This window comes from Pleuronectes platessa, chromosome 16 (genome assembly GCF_947347685.1).
Source record: "Pleuronectes platessa chromosome 16, fPlePla1.1, whole genome shotgun sequence".
Taxonomy (NCBI): domain Eukaryota; kingdom Metazoa; phylum Chordata; class Actinopteri; order Pleuronectiformes; family Pleuronectidae; genus Pleuronectes; species Pleuronectes platessa.
In genome coordinates this window covers 648,214-662,628 of record NC_070641.1, presented here as the reverse complement: position 1 = coordinate 662,628, position 14,415 = coordinate 648,214, and positions in this window count along the sequence as shown.

Here is a 14,415-nt window from a genome sequence, read left to right as displayed (position 1 = left end):
ATTTGCGCCCCACAGGATGTGCAAGGACAGTTTTTTTATTAATTTGATTTAAAAAAAAAATTGTAAATTTTTTTTAATTTTATTTTTATTTATTTGCACAGCAGGATGTGCGCCCCACAGAATTTGCGCCCCACAGGATGTGCAAGCACAGTTTTTTTATTAATTTGATTTAAATATTTTTTTTTGTAAAAATGTTTTAATATTATTTTTATTTATGTGCGCAGCAGGATGTGCGCCGCAGGATGTGCGCCCCACAGAATTTGCGCCCCACAGGATGTGCAAGCACAGTTTTTTTATTAATTTGATTTAAATATTTTTTTTTGTAAAAATGTTTTAATATTATTTTTATTCATGTGCGCAGCAGGATTTGCGCCGCAGGATGTGCGCCCCACAGAATTTGCGCCCCACAGGATGTGCAAGGACAATTTTTTTATTAATTTGATTAAAAAAAAAAAAAATTGTAAATTGTTTTTAATATTATTTGTATTAATGTGCGCAGCTGAATGTGCGCCCCACTGAATTTGCGCCCCACAGAATGTGCAAGCACAGTTTTTTTATTACTTTGATTTTAATACATTTTTTTGTAAAAATGTTTTAATATTATTTTTATTTATGTGTGCAGCAGGATGTGCGCCACAGGATGTGCGCCCCACAGAATTTGCGCCCCACAGGATGTGCAAGGACAGTTTTTTTATTAATTTGATTTAAAAAAAAAATTGTAATTTGTTTTTAATATTATTTTTATTCATGTGCGCAGCAGGATGTGCGCCGCAGGATGTGCGCCCCACATAATTTGTGCCCCACAGGATGTGCAAGCACAGTTTTTTTATTAATTTGATTTAAATATTTTTTTTGTAAAAATGTTTTAATATTATTTTTATTTATGTGCGCAGCAGGATGTGCGCCGCAGGATGTGCGCCCCACAGAATTTGCGCCCCACAGGATGTGCAAGGACAGTTTTTTTATTAATTTGATTTAAATATTTTTTTTGTAAAAATGTTTTAATATTATTTTTATTTATGTGCGAAGCAGGATGTGCGCCGCATGATGTGCGCCCCACATAATTTGCGCCAAACAGGATGTGCAAGGACAGTTTTTTTATTAATTTGATTTAAAAAAAAAAATTGTAATTTGTTTTTAATATTATTTTTATTTATGTGCGCAGCAGGATGTGTGCCGCAGGATGTGCGCCCCACAGAATTTTCGCCCCACAGGATGTGCAAGCACAGTTTTTTTATTAATTTGATTTTAATATATTTTTTGTAAAAATGTTTTAATATTATTTTTATTTATGTGCGAAGCAGGATGTGCGCCGCATGATGTGCGCCCCACATAATTTGCGCCCCACAGGATGTGCAAGGACAGTTTTTTTATTAATTTGATTTAAATATTTTTTTTTGTAAAAATGTGTTAATATTATTTTTATTCATGTGCGCAGCAGGATTTGCGCCACAGGATGTGCGCCCCACAAAATTTGCGCTCCACAGGATGTGCAAGGACAGTTTTTTTATTAATTTGATTAAAAAAAAAAAATTGTAATTTGTTTTTAATATTATTTTTATTTATGTGCGCAGCAGGATGTGCGCCGCAGGATGTGCGCCCCACAGAATTTGCGCCCCACAGGATGTGCAAGCACAGTTTTTTTATTAATTTGATGTAAATATTTTATTTGTAAAAATGTTTTAATATTATTTTTATTCATGTGCGCAGCAGGATGTGCGCCGCAGGATGTGCGCCCCACAGAATTTGTGCCCCACATAATTTGCGCCCCACAGGATGTGCAAGCACAGTTTGTTTATTAATTTGATTTAAAAAAAAAAAATTGTAAATTGTTTTTAATATTATTTTTATTTATGTGCGCAGCAGGATGTGCGCCACAGGATGTGCGCCCCACAGAATTTGCGCCCCACAGGATGTGCAAGCACAGTTTTTTTATTAATTTGATTTAAAAAAAAAAAATTGTAATTTGTTTTTAATATTATTTTTATTTACGTGCGCAGCAGGATGTGCGCCGCAGGATGTGCGCCCCACAGAATTTGCGCCCCACAGAATTTGCGCCCCACAGGATGTGCAAGCACAGTTTTTTTATTAATTTGATTTAAATATTTTTTTTTGTAAAAATGTTTTAATATTATTTTTATTTATGTGCGCAGCAGGATGTGCGCCGCAGGATGTGCGCCCCACAGGATGTGCAAGCACAGTTTTTTTATTAATTTGATTTAAAAAAAAAAATTGTAATTTGTTTTTAATATTATTTTTATTTATGTGCGCAGCAGGATGTGCGCCCCACATAATTTGCGCCCCACAGGATGTGCAAGCACAGTTTTTTTATTAGTTATATTTAAATATTTCTTTTTTGTAAAAATGTTTTGATATAATTTTTATTTATGTGCGCAGCAGGATGTGCGCCTCAGGATGTGCGCCCCACAGAATTTGCGCCCCACAGGATGTGCAAGCACAGTTTTTTTATTAATTTTATTTAAAAAAAAAAAATTGTAAATTGTTTTTAATATTATTTTTATTTATGTGCGCAGCAGGATGTGCGCCACAGGATGTGCGCCCCACAGAATTTGCGCCCCACAGGATGTGCAAGCACAGTTTTTTTATTAGTTATATTTAAATATTTTTTTTTGTAAAAATGTTTTAATATAATTTTTATTTATGTGCGCAGCAGGATGTGCGCCTCAGGATGTGCGCCCCACAGAATTTGCGCCCCACAGGATGTGCAAGCACAGTTTTTTTATTAATTTGATTTAAATATTTTTTTTGTAAAAATGTTTTAATATTATTTTTATTTATGTGCGCAGCAGGATGTGCGCCGCAGGATTTGCGCCCCACAGAATTTGCGCCCCACAGGATGTGCAAGGACAGTTTTTTTATTAATTTGATTTAAAAAAAAAATTGTAAATTTTTTTTAATTTTATTTTTATTTATTTGCACAGCAGGATGTGCGCCCCACAGAATTTGCGCCCCACAGGATGTGCAAGCACAGTTTTTTTATTAATTTGATTTAAATATTTTTTTTTGTAAAAATGTTGTAATATTATATTTATTTATATGCGCAGCTGGATGTGCGCCGCAGGATGTGCGCCCCACAGAATTTGCGCCCCACAGGATGTGCAAGCACAGTTTTTTTATTAATTTGATTTAAATATTTTTTTTTGTAAAAATGTTTTAATATTATTTTTATTTATGTGCGCAGCAGGATGTGCGCCGCAGGATGTGCGCCCCACAGGATGTGCAAGCACAGTTTTTTTATTAATTTGATTTAAAAAAAAAAATTGTAATTTGTTTTTAATATTATTTTTATTTATGTGCGCAGCAGGATGTGCGCCCCACAGAATTTACGCCCCACAGGATGTGCAAGCACAGTTTTTTTATTAATTTGATTTAAATATTTTTTTTTGTAAAAATGTTTTATATAATTTTTATTTATGTGCGCAGCAGGATGTGCGCCCCACAGAATTTGCGACCCACAGGATGTGCAAGGACAGTTTTTTTATTAATTTGATTTAAAAAAAAAATTGTAATTTGTTTTTAATATTATTTTTATTTATGTGCGCAGCAGGATGTGCGCCGCAGGATGTGCGCCCCACAGAATTTGCGCCCCACAGGATGTGCAAGCACAGTTTTTTTATTAATTTGATTTAAATATTTTTTTTTGTAAAAATGTTTTAATATTATTTTTATTCATGTGCGCAGCAGGATTTGCGCCGCAGGATGTGCGCCCCACAGAATTTGCGCCCCACAGGATGTGCAAGGACAATTTTTTTATTAATTTGATTAAAAAAAAAAAAAATTGTAAATTGTTTTTAATATTATTTGTATTAATGTGCGCAGCTGAATGTGCGCCCCACTGAATTTGCGCCCCACAGAATGTGCAAGCACAGTTTTTTTATTACTTTGATTTTAATACATTTTTTTGTAAAAATGTTTTAATATTATTTTTATTTATGTGCGCAGCAGGATGTGCGCCGCAGGATGTGCGCCCCACAGAATTTGCGCCCCACAGGATGTGCAAGGACAGTTTTTTTATTAATTTGATTTAAAAAAAAAATTGTAATTTGTTTTTAATATTATTTTTATTCATGTGCGCAGCAGGATGTGCGCCGCAGGATGTGCGCCCCACAGAATTTGTGCCCCACATAATTTGCGCCCCACAGGATGTGCAAGCACAATTTGTTTATTAATTTGATTTAAAAAAAAAAATTGTAATTTGTTTTTAGTATTATTTTTATTTATGTGCGCAGCAGGATGTGCGCCGCAGGATGTGCGCCCCACAGAATTTGCGCCCCACAGGATGTGCAAGCACAGTTTTTTTATTAATTTGATTTAAATATTTTTTTTGTAAAAATGTTTTAATATTATTTTTATTTATGTGCGCAGCAGGATGTGCGCCGCAGGATGTGCGCCCCACAGAATTTGCGCCCCACAGGATGTGCAAGCACAGTTTTTTTATTAATTTGATGTAAATATTTTTTTTGTAAAAATGTTTTAATATTATTTTTATTCATGTGCGCAGCAGGATGTGCGCCGCAGGATGTGCGCCCCACAGAATTTGTGCCCCACATAATTTGCGCCCCACAGGATGTGCAAGCACAGTTTGTTTATTAATTTGATTTAAAAAAAAAAATTGTAATTTGTTTTTAGTATTATTTTTATTTATGTGCGCAGCAGGATGTGCGCCGCAGGATGTGCGCCCCACAGAATTTGCGCCCCACAGAATTTGCGCCCCACAGGATGTGCAAGCACAGTTTTTTTATTAATTTGATTTAAATATTTTTTTTGTAAAAATGTTTTAATATTATTTTTATTTATGTGCGCAGCAGGATGTGCGCCGCAGGATGTGCGCCCCACAGGATGTGCAAGCACAGTTTTTTTATTAATTTGATTTAAAAAAAAAAATTGTAATTTGTTTTTAATATTATTTTTATTTATGTGCGCAGCAGGATGTGCGCCCCACAGAATTTGCGCCCCACAGGATGTGCAAGCACAGTTTTTTTATTAATTTGATTTAAATATTTTTTTTTGTAAAAATGTTTTAATATTATTTTTATTCATGTGCGCAGCAGGATGTGCGCCCCACAGAATTTGTGCCCCACATAATTTGCGCCCCACAGGATGTGCAAGCACAGTTTGTTTATTAATTTGATTTAAAAAAAAAAATTGTAATTTGTTTTTAGTATTATTTTTATTTATGTGCGCAGCAGGATGTGCGCCACAGGATGTGCGCCCCACAGAATTTGCGCCCCACAGGATGTGCAAGCACAGTTTTTTTATTAGTTATATTTAAATATTTTTTTTTGTAAAAATGTTTTAATATAATTTTTATTTATGTGCGCAGCAGGATGTGCGCCTCAGGATGTGCGCCCCACAGAATTTGCGCCCCACAGGATGTGCAAGCACAGTTTTTTTATTAATTTGATTTAAATATTTTTTTTGTAAAAATGTTTTAATATTATTTTTATTTATGTGCGCAGCAGGATGTGCGCCGCAGGATTTGCGCCCCACAGAATTTGCGCCCCACAGGATGTGCAAGGACAGTTTTTTTATTAATTTGATTTAAAAAAAAAATTGTAAATTTTTTTTAATTTTATTTTTATTTATTTGCACAGCAGGATGTGCGCCCCACAGAATTTGCGCCCCACAGGATGTGCAAGCACAGTTTTTTTATTAATTTGATTTAAATATTTTTTTTTGTAAAAATGTTGTAATATTATATTTATTTATATGCGCAGCTGGATGTGCGCCGCAGGATGTGCGCCCCACAGAATTTGCGCCCCACAGGATGTGCAAGCACAGTTTTTTTATTAATTTGATTTAAATATTTTTTTTTGTAAAAATGTTTTAATATTATTTTTATTTATGTGCGCAGCAGGATGTGCGCCGCAGGATGTGCGCCCCACAGGATGTGCAAGCACAGTTTTTTTATTAATTTGATTTAAAAAAAAAAATTGTAATTTGTTTTTAATATTATTTTTATTTATGTGCGCAGCAGGATGTGCGCCGCAGGATGTGCGCCCCACAGAATTTGCGCCCCACAGGATGTGCAAGCACAGTTTTTTTATTAATTTGATTTAAATATTTTTTTTTGTAAAAATGTTTTAATATTATTTTTATTCATGTGCGCAGCAGGATTTGCGCCGCAGGATGTGCGCCCCACAGAATTTGCGCCCCACAGAATTTGCGCCCCACAGGATGTGCAAGCACAGTTTTTTTATTAATTTGATTTAAATATTTTTTTTTGTAAAAATGTTTTAATATTATTTTTATTTATGTGCGCAGCAGGATGTGCGCCGCAGGATGTGCACCCCACAGGATGTGCAAGCACAGTTTTTTTATTAATTTGATTTAAAAAAAAAAATTGTAATTTGTTTTTAATATTATTTTTATTTATGTGCGCAGCAGGATGTGCGCCCCACATAATTTGCGCCCCACAGGATGTGCAAGCACAGTTTTTTTATTAGTTATATTTAAATATTTCTTTTTTGTAAAAATGTTTTGATATAATTTTTATTTATGTGCGCAGCAGGATGTGCGCCTCAGGATGTGCGCCCCACAGAATTTGCGCCCCACAGGATGTGCAAGCACAGTTTTTTTATTAATTTTATTTAAAAAAAAAAAATTGTAAATTGTTTTTAATATTATTTTTATTTATGTGCGCAGCAGGATGTGCGCCACAGGATGTGCGCCCCACAGAATTTGCGCCCCACAGGATGTGCAAGCACAGTTTTTTTATTAGTTATATTTAAATATTTTTTTTTGTAAAAATGTTTTAATATAATTTTTATTTATGTGCGCAGCAGGATGTGCGCCTCAGGATGTGCGCCCCACAGAATTTGCGCCCCACAGGATGTGCAAGCACAGTTTTTTTATTAATTTGATTTAAATATTTTTTTTGTAAAAATGTTTTAATATTATTTTTATTTATGTGCGCAGCAGGATGTGCACCGCAGGATTTGCGCCCCACAGAATTTGCGCCCCACAGGATGTGCAAGGACAGTTTTTTTATTAATTTGATTTAAAAAAAAAATTGTAAATTTTTTTTAATTTTATTTTTATTTATTTGCACAGCAGGATGTGCGCCCCACAGAATTTGCGCCCCACAGGATGTGCAAGCACAGTTTTTTTATTAATTTGATTTAAATATTTTTTTTTGTAAAAATGTTGTAATATTATATTTATTTATATGCGCAGCTGGATGTGCGCCGCACAGAATTTGCGACCCACAGGATGTGCAAGGACAGTTTTTTTATTAATTTGATTTAAAAAAAAAAATTGTAATTTGTTTTTAATATTATTTTTATTTATGTGCGCAGCAGGATGTGCGCCGCAGGATGTGCGCCCCACAGAATTTGCGCCCCACAGGATGTGCAAGCACAGTTTTTTTATTAATTTGATTTAAATATTTTTTTTTGTAAAAATGTTTTAATATTATTTTTATTCATGTGCGCAGCAGGATTTGCGCCGCAGGATGTGCGCCCCACAGAATTTGCGCCCCACAGGATGTGCAAGGACAATTTTTTTATTAATTTGATTAAAAAAAAAAAAAATTGTAAATTGTTTTTAATATTATTTGTATTAATGTGCGCAGCTGAATGTGCGCCCCACTGAATTTGCGCCCCACAGAATGTGCAAGCACAGTTTTTTTATTACTTTGATTTTAATACATTTTTTTGTAAAAATGTTTTAATATTATTTTTATTTATGTGCGCAGCAGGATGTGCGCCGCAGGATGTGCGCCCCACAGAATTTGCGCCCCACAGGATGTGCAAGGACAGTTTTTTTATTAATTTGATTTAAAAAAAAAATTGTAATTTGTTTTCAATATTATTTTTATTCATGTGCGCAGCAGGATGTGCGCCGCAGGATGTGCGCCCCACATAATTTGTGCCCCACAGGATGTGCAAGCACAGTTTTTTTATTAATTTGATTTAAATATTTTTTTTGTAAAAATGTTTTAATATTATTTTTATTCATGTGCGCAGCAGGATTTGCGCCGCAGGATGTGCGCCCCACAGAATTTGCGCCCCACAGGATGTGCAAGGACAGTTTTTTTATTAATTTGATTTAAAAAAAAAATTGTAATTTGTTTTTAATATTATTTTTATTCATGTGCGCAGCAGGATGTGCGCCGCAGGATGTGCGCCCCACAGAATTTGTGCCCCACATAATTTGCGCCCCACAGGATGTGCAAGCACAATTTGTTTATTAATTTGATTTAAAAAAAAAAATTGTAATTTGTTTTTAGTATTATTTTTATTTATGTGCGCAGCAGGATGTGCGCCGCAGGATGTGCGCCCCACAGAATTTGCGCCCCACAGGATGTGCAAGCACAGTTTTTTTATTAATTTGATTTAAATATTTTTTTTGTAAAAATGTTTTAATATTATTTTTATTTATGTGCGCAGCAGGATGTGCGCCGCAGGATGTGCGCCCCACAGAATTTGCGCCCCACAGGATGTGCAAGCACAGTTTTTTTATTAATTTGATGTAAATATTTTTTTTGTAAAAATGTTTTAATATTATTTTTATTCATGTGCGCAGCAGGATGTGCGCCGCAGGATGTGCGCCCCACAGAATTTGTGCCCCACATAATTTGCGCCCCACAGGATGTGCAAGCACAGTTTGTTTATTAATTTGATTTAAAAAAAAAAATTGTAATTTGTTTTTAGTATTATTTTTATTTATGTGCGCAGCAGGATGTGCGCCGCAGGATGTGCGCCCCACAGAATTTGCGCCCCACAGAATTTGCGCCCCACAGGATGTGCAAGCACAGTTTTTTTATTAATTTGATTTAAATATTTTTTTTGTAAAAATGTTTTAATATTATTTTTATTTATGTGCGCAGCAGGATGTGCGCCGCAGGATGTGCGCCCCACAGGATGTGCAAGCACAGTTTTTTTATTAATTTGATTTAAAAAAAAAAATTGTAATTTGTTTTTAATATTATTTTTATTTATGTGCGCAGCAGGATGTGCGCCCCACAGAATTTGCGCCCCACAGGATGTGCAAGCACAGTTTTTTTATTAATTTGATTTAAATATTTTTTTTTGTAAAAATGTTTTAATATTATTTTTATTCATGTGCGCAGCAGGATGTGCGCCGCAGGATGTGCGCCCCACAGAATTTGTGCCCCACATAATTTGCGCCCCACAGGATGTGCAAGCACAGTTTGTTTATTAATTTGATTTAAAAAAAAAAATTGTAATTTGTTTTTAGTATTATTTTTATTTATGTGCGCAGCAGGATGTGCGCCACAGGATGTGCGCCCCACAGAATTTGCGCCCCACAGGATGTGCAAGCACAGTTTTTTTATTAGTTATATTTAAATATTTTTTTTTGTAAAAATGTTTTAATATAATTTTTATTTATGTGCGCAGCAGGATGTGCGCCTCAGGATGTGCGCCCCACAGAATTTGCGCCCCACAGGATGTGCAAGCACAGTTTTTTTATTAATTTGATTTAAATATTTTTTTTGTAAAAATGTTTTAATATTATTTTTATTTATGTGCGCAGCAGGATGTGCGCCGCAGGATTTGCGCCCCACAGAATTTGCGCCCCACAGGATGTGCAAGGACAGTTTTTTTATTAATTTGATTTAAAAAAAAAATTGTAAATTTTTTTTAATTTTATTTTTATTTATTTGCACAGCAGGATGTGCGCCCCACAGAATTTGCGCCCCACAGGATGTGCAAGCACAGTTTTTTTATTAATTTGATTTAAATATTTTTTTTTGTAAAAATGTTGTAATATTATATTTATTTATATGCGCAGCTGGATGTGCGCCGCAGGATGTGCGCCCCACAGAATTTGCGCCCCACAGGATGTGCAAGCACAGTTTTTTTATTAATTTGATTTAAATATTTTTTTTTGTAAAAATGTTTTAATATTATTTTTATTTATGTGCGCAGCAGGATGTGCGCCGCAGGATGTGCGCCCCACAGGATGTGCAAGCACAGTTTTTTTATTAATTTGATTTAAAAAAAAAAATTGTAATTTGTTTTTAATATTATTTTTATTTATGTGCGCAGCAGGATGTGCGCCGCAGGATGTGCGCCCCACAGAATTTGCGCCCCACAGGATGTGCAAGCACAGTTTTTTTATTAATTTGATTTAAATATTTTTTTTTGTAAAAATGTTTTAATATTATTTTTATTCATGTGCGCAGCAGGATTTGCGCCGCAGGATGTGCGCCCCACAGAATTTGCGCCCCACAGAATTTGCGCCCCACAGGATGTGCAAGCACAGTTTTTTTATTAATTTGATTTAAATATTTTTTTTTGTAAAAATGTTTTAATATTATTTTTATTTATGTGCGCAGCAGGATGTGCGCCGCAGGATGTGCGCCCCACAGGATGTGCAAGCACAGTTTTTTTATTAATTTGATTTAAAAAAAAAAATTGTAATTTGTTTTTAATATTATTTTTATTTATGTGCGCAGCAGGATGTGCGCCCCACATAATTTGCGCCCCACAGGATGTGCAAGCACAGTTTTTTTATTAGTTATATTTAAATATTTCTTTTTTGTAAAAATGTTTTGATATAATTTTTATTTATGTGCGCAGCAGGATGTGCGCCTCAGGATGTGCGCCCCACAGAATTTGCGCCCCACAGGATGTGCAAGCACAGTTTTTTTATTAATTTTATTTAAAAAAAAAAAATTGTAAATTGTTTTTAATATTATTTTTATTTATGTGCGCAGCAGGATGTGCGCCACAGGATGTGCGCCCCACAGAATTTGCGCCCCACAGGATGTGCAAGCACAGTTTTTTTATTAGTTATATTTAAATATTTTTTTTTGTAAAAATGTTTTAATATAATTTTTATTTATGTGCGCAGCAGGATGTGCGCCTCAGGATGTGCGCCCCACAGAATTTGCGCCCCACAGGATGTGCAAGCACAGTTTTTTTATTAATTTGATTTAAATATTTTTTTTGTAAAAATGTTTTAATATTATTTTTATTTATGTGCGCAGCAGGATGTGCGCCGCAGGATTTGCGCCCCACAGAATTTGCGCCCCACAGGATGTGCAAGGACAGTTTTTTTATTAATTTGATTTAAAAAAAAAATTGTAAATTTTTTTTAATTTTATTTTTATTTATTTGCACAGCAGGATGTGCGCCCCACAGAATTTGCGCCCCACAGGATGTGCAAGCACAGTTTTTTTATTAATTTGATTTAAATATTTTTTTTTGTAAAAATGTTTTAATATTATTTTTATTTATGTGCGCAGCAGGATGTGCGCCGCAGGATGTGCGCCCCACAGGATGTGCAAGCACAGTTTTTTTATTAATTTGATTTAAAAAAAAAAATTGTAATTTGTTTTTAATATTATTTTTATTTATGTGCGCAGCAGGATGTGCGCCCCACAGAATTTACGCCCCACAGGATGTGCAAGCACAGTTTTTTTATTAATTTGATTTAAATATTTTTTTTTGTAAAAATGTTTTATATAATTTTTATTTATGTGCGCAGCAGGATGTGCGCCCCACAGAATTTGCGACCCACAGGATGTGCAAGGACAGTTTTTTTATTAATTTGATTTAAAAAAAAAAATTGCAATTTGTTTTTAATATTATTTTTATTTACGTGCGCAGCAGGATGTGCGCCGCAGGATGTGCGCCCCACAGAATTTGCGCCCCACAGGATGTGCAAGCACAGTTTTTTTATTAATTTGATTTAAATATTTTTTTTTGTAAAAATGTTTTAATATTATTTTTATTCATGTGCGCAGCAGGATTTGCGCCGCAGGATGTGCGCCCCACAGAATTTGCGCCCCACAGGATGTGCAAGGACAATTTTTTTATTAATTTGATTAAAAAAAAAAAAAATTGTAAATTGTTTTTAATATTATTTGTATTAATGTGCGCAGCTGAATGTGCGCCCCACTGAATTTGCGCCCCACAGAATGTGCAAGCACAGTTTTTTTATTACTTTGATTTTAATACATTTTTTTGTAAAAATGTTTTAATATTATTTTTATTTATGTGCGCAGCAGGATGTGCGCCGCAGGATGTGCGCCCCACAGAATTTGCGCCCCACAGGATGTGCAAGGACAGTTTTTTTATTAATTTGATTTAAAAAAAAAATTGTAATTTGTTTTCAATATTATTTTTATTCATGTGCGCAGCAGGATGTGCGCCGCAGGATGTGCGCCCCACATAATTTGTGCCCCACAGGATGTGCAAGCACAGTTTTTTTATTAATTTGATTTAAATATTTTTTTTGTAAAAATGTTTTAATATTATTTTTATTCATGTGCGCAGCAGGATTTGCGCCGCAGGATGTGCGCCCCACAGAATTTGCGCCCCACAGGATGTGCAAGGACAGTTTTTTTATTAATTTGATTTAAAAAAAAAATTGTAATTTGTTTTTAATATTATTTTTATTCATGTGCGCAGCAGGATGTGCGCCGCAGGATGTGCGCCCCACATAATTTGTGCCCCACAGGATGTGCAAGCACAGTTTTTTTATTAATTTGATTTAAATATTTTTTTTGTAAAAATGTTTTAATATTATTTTTATTTATGTGCGCAGCAGGATGTGCGCCGCAGGATGTGCGCCCCACAGAATTTGCGCCCCACAGGATGTGCAAGGACAGTTTTTTTATTAATTTGATTTAAATATTTTTTTTTGTAAAAATGTTTTAATATTATTTTTATTCATGTGCACAGCAGGATGTGCGCCGCAGGATGTGCGCCCCACATACATTGCGCCCCACAGGGTGTGCAAGCACAGTTTTTTTATTAATTTGATTTTTTTTTAAAAATTGTAATTTGTTTTTAATATTATTTTTATTTATGTGCGCAGCAGGATGTGCGCCGCAGGATGTGCGCCCCACAGAATTTGCGCCCCACAGGATGTGCAAGCACAGTTTTTTTATTAATTTGATTTAAAAAAAAAAATTGTAAATTGTTTTTAATACTATTTTTATTTATGTGCGCAGCAGGATGTGCGCCGCAGGATGTGCGCCCCACTTAATTTGCGCCCCACAGGATGTGCAAGCACAGTTTTTTTATTAGTTATATTTAAATTTTTTTTTTTGTAAAAATGTTTTAATATTATTTTTATTCATGTGCGCCCCACAGAATTTGCGCCCCACAGGATGTGCAAGGACAGTTTTTTTATTAATTTGATTTAAAAAAAAAAATTGTAATTTGTTTTTAATATTATTTTTATTTATGTGCGCAGCAGGATGTGCGCCGCAGGATGTGCGCCCCACAGAATTTGCGCCCCACAGGATGTGCAAGGACAGTTTTTTTATTAATTTGATTTTAAAAAAAAAATTGTAATTTGTTTTTAATATTATTTTTATTTATGTGCGCAGCAGGATGTGCGCCGCAGGATGTGCGCCCCACAGAATTTGCGCCCCACAGGATGTGCAACCACAGTTTTTTTATTAATTTGATTTAAATATTTTTTTTTGTAAAAATGTTTTAATATTATTTTTATTTATTTGCGCAGCAGGATGTGCGCCGCAGGATGTGCGCCCCACAGAATTTGCGCCCCACAGTATGTGCAAGGACAGTTTTTTTATTAATTTGATTTAAAAAAAAAATTGTAATTTGTTTTTAATATTATTTTTATTTATATGCGCAGCAGGATGTGCGCCGCAGGATTTGCGCCCCACAGGATGTGCAAGCACAGTTTTTTTATTAATTTGATTTGAAAAAAAAAAATTGTAAATTTTTTTTAATTTTATTTTTATTTATTTGCGCAGCAGGATATGCGCCGTGGGATGTGCGCCCCACATAATTTGCGCCCCACAGGATGTGCAAGCACAGTTTTTTTATTAATTTGATTTAAATATTTTTTTTGTAAAAACGTTTTTAATATCATTTTTATTTATGTGCGCAGCAGGATGTGCGCCACAGGATGTGCGCCCCACAGAATTTGCGCCCCACAGGATGTGCAAGCACAGTTTTTTTATTAATTTGATTTAAAAAAAAAATTGTAAATTGTTTTTAATACTATTTTTATTTATGTGCGCAGCAGGATGTGCGCCGCAGGATGTGCGCCCCACAGAATTTGCGCCCCACAGGATGTGCAAGCACAGTTTTTTTATTAGTTATATTTAAATTTTTTTTTTTGTAAAAATGTTTTAATATTATTTTTATTCATGTGCGCCCCACAGAATTTGCGCCCCACAGGATGTGCAAGGACAGTTTTTTTATTAATTTGATTTAAAAAAAAAAATTGTAATTTGTTTTTAATATTTTTTTTATTTATGTGCGCAGCAGGATGTGCGCCGCAGGATGTGCGCCCCACAGAATTTGCGCCCCACAGGATGTGCAAGCACAGTTTTTTTATTAATTTGATTTAAATATTTTTTTTTGTAAAAATGTTTTAATATTATTTTTATTCATGTGCGCAGCAGGATTTGCGCCGCAGGATGTGCGCCCCACAGAATTT